We start from the raw sequence: 6617 nt of genomic DNA on the forward strand, positions 1-6617 counted from the left end.
CACAGTTTTCTACAGTGATTCTAAAGATTTCAACTGCTTAACTAATCCTTAAAGGGTGTGTAAATACCAGGTTTATAGAAGCAAACATGGCATTCCATAACAAGCTTCTTTCTTCTTCATTTCTACAAACATCACAACAAGCCACAGTATCTCTACTCATATCACCCACTTTTAGAAAGAATTCTGTGCAGTCTTTAAATGGGACCAGGATTGTATGGAGAATGTAGAGAGCCTTTGGTTGCTCTCGTCTGTGCATAGACTAGCAAATTTACGCCAGAAATCATAGTCAGCAAGAGATAAGGTTGGTACAGTTCTGAAGGAAGCCAAAAGGAAAGTCACAGTCCTATTGCTGGTTGGTCCCAGAGAAAAACTGCAGTTGAAGATAATTAGTAATAGCTCTATCTTCCTATAGTCAAAACTATAATGCATTAATTACTTATTTTAAAAGTCACATTATTTAGTTAAACAGCATTTCTAACTTCCAGGGTAGGCATTCTAGAGATTGCAAATCAATGTGTATCAGTCTCTTAGGCTTCTTTAGAAACTGTCTCGTAAAAGAATCAACAATTTGGTAATTATTTTATCCAGAATTTTAGTTTAAAAAGGAATATTGTGTCCAAACATAAAAAAAATTGTTTTCTGTGCAAGAAAACAGCCCCAAACACTGCTTGTTGATCTCTAAAGTGTCAGGCCCATTATGCTGCAGAGTAGCATAAAAATAGGGGTTTAAATTTTTTTTCCTAATAGATAGAGTCAATAACATTTTACAAGACAGAAGTTACTTCTGTCACAACCTTATACTCTTAGTTGCATGTGAGATTCAACTATGGAACCTTGGCTCACATTCTGCAGTAGCCATCTTTTTCCTTGGGGAATATTTAGAGTCACAGAGGTGGATTACTGAGAAAAAGAAACTTTGCCACTGAAATGGGACATCAATAATAGAAATGAACCAGAACACTGCACATAAGTTTGTAATTAGGGGCCTGATTCTGCAATAGTCTGAGTATTTCCTGAATGGTTTGGTGCTGAGTACCTTGAACTCATCAAGTGATGTCATGGGTTTAGTTTGTTCAATAACACAGCACTGTGGTGAGAGGAATGTACAGAAGGTTATTTAATAGGAGATGTGTTTCAATTGCTATTCAAAGGCAAAAAATCAAGTCTCAGAGAACTGGAACTTTTTGGTTGAGACTGCACACATCCTGTGCCAACCAAGTCATTAGAGCACCTCACCTGAAGTAGAGAGAAGGCCACTTCATGAATTAAATGTCTGGATAGATGCCCAGCTAAGCATATAGACTCCCTTTCACAGTCAAAGCACCCTCACAGAATTAAAATTTGATGTTATCCAAGCCACAGAGCCACTTTTCTTGGTACTGATTACAAGGATAATGTGCAGCTGTGTTGGTTAGGCTTGAAAACTGTTCAGATTGGCTCTGAGTTTGTTTTGCTTCAACTGTCTTGCATGAAAAAAAATTTTCCTCATAAATCCATATCTACAAGCATGCTTCCTTATCATGCATTACGTGTTTACCCATGAGGAAGTAAAACGTTGTTCTATTTCCTAGAAAGTCCAGATCAACAAGTTCATATAAACATTGGAACAAGTTGGTATGATCATCTCATCGTATATGAAGGAGGAAAGAAACAATGAAATCATAGTGAATGAATTATATCTGATGAGGCATAAGTTCATCTGCCCAGAAGTTAAACATTTTTCCTTATTGATTTAAATAGAGATAGTAGGGAAAAGATATTTTTCACTTTTAAACTAGGTCTGTGAATTCTATTAAGAAATTTCCAAACTTTCACATCATCTCCTTGTGTCAGAAAAGGATTTTTGGATTCAGTGCATTATTGCAAAAAAGTACAGATATAGAAATTAGCAAGTGCTGCTTTGTTTGAGGAAGGATCATTTAGAGTTTTAACCGCAAAAAAAATGACACTGTTTAGTTTTGAAGTGTAACAGTGCTGGAATATCAGGCTTATTTTATAGCATTTAATTATCATAGGCAATAAACACACAATATAAGAATCATATTCTCACAATGACAAATATAGAGTAGTAAAATGTTTTTTTCTATTCCTCAATCTTCTAGTCAATTTACAACCTGAAATCCAGAAACTTGGATTGTGAGCTTGCATCTCTGATACTTCAAAGACTGTTTTCTACTTAGCCTCACTATAGCCTAAAGCACCAACATAACCTAATTTTTCACTTTCCTTTGCTGAACTGGAAAGACCAGCAATAGCATACAGGTACCCAAATTCATAGGTCTTTTGAGCACAGGTGAACCTTAAATGTATATACAAGTTGTGAAAGGATTACTTAATAAAAATTTCCATCTGTAAAACCCATTTTGGGGACATGTAAGTGAGTTCACATTCAAAAATGGTGTCAAATCTTCAAAAGGATCTCAAATTTGTATGTCTAGTCAGAGTGAACAAGACTTACTGATTTTTTTCCTCAATAATCTTTTCCTATTTCTTCCTCTTTTAACTGAGGGAAGGATGTGAAAATCTACTGCATATACACACTTTGTTATGTTCATTCTTAGTTTCAGTCCTCTTGCTGGATTTAATTTCAAAGTTGATGTTAATGCAATTTCTTTTGGAATAAGACCCAGATAAGATGGGATCCAAAGACTTATTTTTTCAATTAGACCACACTCCTGATTCTGTGGCTATCTAGGTAACTTAGAATTCAAAAATTCAAGAACTCAAAAATTTTGTCCATTCCTTTTGCTGAAGTGTAAATTTCCATTACTCTGTTTCATATTATCTATGAAGGCTTTTATAGCCATACAAACTGAATAAAGAAAAGAATTTTCTTGTCAACACTTCACCCAGAAATGACATTTTGTACTTTATTATTGCTCCATATGAAGAACTTCTGCAGAAAATCTGCATAGAATCAAAAAATAGTTTAAAGGCCATCAAGTCCAACCCTTCTGCAATGAGCAAGGATACCTTCAACTACACCAGGTTTCTCAAGTTCCTACATGAACTGTTTCCTCTCACATTAATGAAGGCAAATAGTTATTAACAATGTCATTATCCAGGCATAAATGAACCTCATTTCAGGTATATGCAAATAACTTTGCAGATAATAAATAGGAAATTTATAGCTTTTTTTTCAGTCATAGATGCTATATTCTAATAGAGAAACAAAAGTTGGTGAAGGTGGTCATGCCCAAATTTTTTAATAAATTTCAGTTAAATTGCTGCAATGGAAAACTGTCTTTATGTGAATTGTTCGAGTAAAATACAGAGTAAAATATTTCCTTCTTAGTGTGTCCAAACTGATTCTTACTCCAGTTTTCCTGATGTTTTCCACAGTCTGAGATTTGTAGATAGAAAAAGGTAAAATGTTTTCATAAGAATAGCTGTCATCAGGAGGATCAAAAATTGAACCCAAGTACTTTCCCTGGATAAAGAATGTATAAGTAATCAGATATTCAGGAACACTAGCTGTGGTACTGATCAGGATACCTAAGTAAAAGACTGTCTGACAAAGAAGACTCTTGTCATGTAGACAAGAGTCTAAGCTAGAAAGCACTTTCTTGGGATATGATCAATAAGAAAATAATTTATGATGCTCTAATGGGCATGTTCTTTTCAAGAAATCAGCAAAAGCCCAAGGCACGATCAACAGAAGATATTTTGCAGGATTTGAAGTGCAAGAAGTGATGATTTTGTTACAAGTCTTCTGCAAAAACAAACAGAATTTATGTAAATAATTCACCAGAGTGCACAGAAGAGGTGTGGGGGGAAGTCTATGCTCTTATGGTCTCAGCATTCATTGACTGATTCTTGAGAGGGACTTTAATTAATGCTCACTGCTTTTATGCAAGCAATAATGTCCTCTCCTACCTGCCCTAACTGGACAAGCAAATGGTTTGTGACTGATTTGCAAGAGTTAGAAAAAGTGACATCTGGCATTAGTTTCTTTCTAGTTCTGCAAATCAATTCAATATATGCAGTCCATACTTGGCTCCCAAAGATGCAATACAAGTGATTTATCAGCTGCAAATTTGTCTACAAGTGCCATATAGCATGTTGGACATTGCTTCTAGAAATGAAACTCAGGCGTCTGATATTTAAAGGTTAAAAATCACTAGCTTGAATTCCTTCATGAACTGTTTCCCCTTACATTAATGAAGGCAAATAGTGATTTAAAAATTCATTATCCAGGCATATATGAACCTTATTTCAGGAAAAGCCAGGTTTTCCATGTGATTAGTTTGACACCACCACCCCCTTCCTCCTCATACACAAATCTAAAGGCAAACCCAGCCTATTCAGAGACTGAACTTTATCTGACTCTAATTTTTTTTCTTTTTTTTCCTGCCAGTCATCATCCTCCAACTGCTTTGATGTTACAAGAGATTACATTAGAAGGGATGCTGGAATTATGCCCACCTCTCCTCCCAGGATTTTTAAGAGAGATGTGAGTAGAACTTTCAGACTTTGGCTAAAGATGAAAGACTAAAAATATGAAGTGTGGAAACAAGAAGAACTCACCACACTCTCTGTAATCAAGTAGAGCCCTCACAATTTTCTTCTGTGTAATATCTCACATTAGAACCTCCTCAAAGGAAACAGAATAGTTTATAAAAAGCACATTTAGTGTCAGATGTCTAGAACTATTTTGCAAATAATCCAGATAGTGAATGTTTTTGTTCAGTTCTTCAACTGAGGTTAAAAATTAAAAAAAAAAAAATAAAAATACCTGTTTATTCATAAAAATAGGGTTTGTACATTAGAATCTTAGTGCATTTTTTGATACCAAGCATCTTGTCATAAAACAGCACTTGAAATACAGTACCCTGCAGAGTGATGCATTATTCCTGAGGAGTAAATAACTCATACTCTTCCAATACCATCCAGGAGCTGGAAAGAACCCTGTAAGCTGCAGGTCCCACAACCCCATCAAAAGTCTTTGCAGAAAGCAGTTGCTGTCTTAATCTTTACCCACACCTCATCTCTCACATTTCACAAAGTCAATAGAAAAAAACCCTTCTGAATGTCTTTACATTAGGAGATGATTTTGACTAAATATTGCAACCAGCAATAGAATTGCTGAACATACCAATAACTAGCAAATGATTAAGTGCAGCATTTAGGGAATTATTTTTTATAGATAATAAAAGTGCTAAAATTAAACTTTCCTCAGTTTATCAGAAAATTGTGTTTTAGGCAATTACTAGATGATAAAACTAATTCTCACTAAGACCTGTTGAGCGAGCAGCATTAATCCTGCATTTTGACCATCAGCCAATGTAAAACTTTGCTCAGATTTAACAATTAATAATGCTGTGCAACCTGTGTTGGGAACAAAATCCAAAAATAGTATCTAAATGTGATCATCTGTTTTTAATTTGACACTTTTTTTTTTTTTTTTCAGATCACCAAAAATGGTGGGATGTCAATAGAAAATATCTGTTCTTCATGTTTTATGAGTGCTATGGATAAGTACAGAGCTGAAAAAATTTCTGCATAGAGTGCAGAGCAGTCATGCAGAAGTTTTTTCCATGATAGACAGAAGTTTTCCTGTTTGATGCCTCAGCACACATCTCAGACAAAATTCCATAAGGATTTTCCCAAATAATTTCAAAACAGTCCAGAGAGAATAGAGCTTGAACAAAGCTGAAACAATTCAGCTTTCTGAATTTTATATGTAACTCAGCTGTTTATTTTCTGCATGATTTTGCTCAATATCACAGGTATTGCATCAGGTTACTCACCAGAATTTCAAAGGACCATGCAAAGTAGGGAAACCAAGACTAATTAAAGAACAAATGTGCTGCTCTTATTACCAAACCAGTAATATCTTAACTGTGGCTCACCAGAATATCCAGCATTTCTCACACCACAAGCAGTAAGAGAGGTTTTGAACAGGAGATTGGACTAGATGGCCTTTTGAAATATTTTCCAACTCACTTAATATCATAAAAAATGTCATGTTCCAAATGTCATGTTGTTTTGTGGTGCTGGTTATAGACCAGAAGTAATAAAAATAGTAATTAAAAAAATACTATTAGACTTTCCCATTTAGTAAGATTTGTAGGTTTATATGTAGGCTTATTTGTAACAAGGCTTATAATTAGTTTTCTTCCATATTCAGGTAAGCAATCTTTTCTAAATTTATGACTATTCAAAGTGCTGATATTTAGCCTATGTTCCTTGAGGAAAAAAACCCCAACCTATCAAATTCCTAATATATTAGTGGTGTTTATCAAACTCAAAATGTGTTCTCTGAGTAGTACTCAACACACAGCAAAATATTTCTAAGTTTGCGCATTTCATTTTCAGAGTGAGAAATGCCAAAACAATAGCATTTTGAAGAACTAAGACTGCTCCCTCACACTGATTGACAGGGTCATTTAAATATAAAATTTTTGTGATTTCATCTGTAAATTAAATAATTGAAGATTTATTCCAGAAGCAAATAGAAGGCTATGAAAAATCAGGCAGTTACATAAACTGTCCTTTGTTCTTAAACAAATGAGAAGGAAACAAATATGCCAAGATTAAGAACACATAATGAAAAATAAGTGTACTGGAAAAGCAGCTGCTCCTGAAATCACTTGTCTGAACTTTTGGGTGGGCAG

General features: G+C 34.6%; 1 long non-coding RNA gene across 1 annotated transcript in view; it reads left to right on the top strand.

Moving 5' to 3' along the window:
* Window positions 1–5476, top strand: part of LOC108961321 (uncharacterized) — a 31263-nt gene extending 25787 nt beyond the window's left edge. The window contains exons 4-5 of the long non-coding RNA XR_001989551.3: window positions 4358–4453; window positions 5411–5476. This is a non-coding gene — a long non-coding RNA (uncharacterized LOC108961321). The remainder of the gene's footprint in view (window positions 1–4357; window positions 4454–5410) is intronic.
* The last annotated feature ends 1141 nt before the right edge of the window (window positions 5477–6617 follow it).

This window comes from Serinus canaria, chromosome 5 (assembly GCF_022539315.1).
Source record: "Serinus canaria isolate serCan28SL12 chromosome 5, serCan2020, whole genome shotgun sequence".
Lineage (NCBI taxonomy): Eukaryota > Metazoa > Chordata > Aves > Passeriformes > Fringillidae > Serinus > Serinus canaria.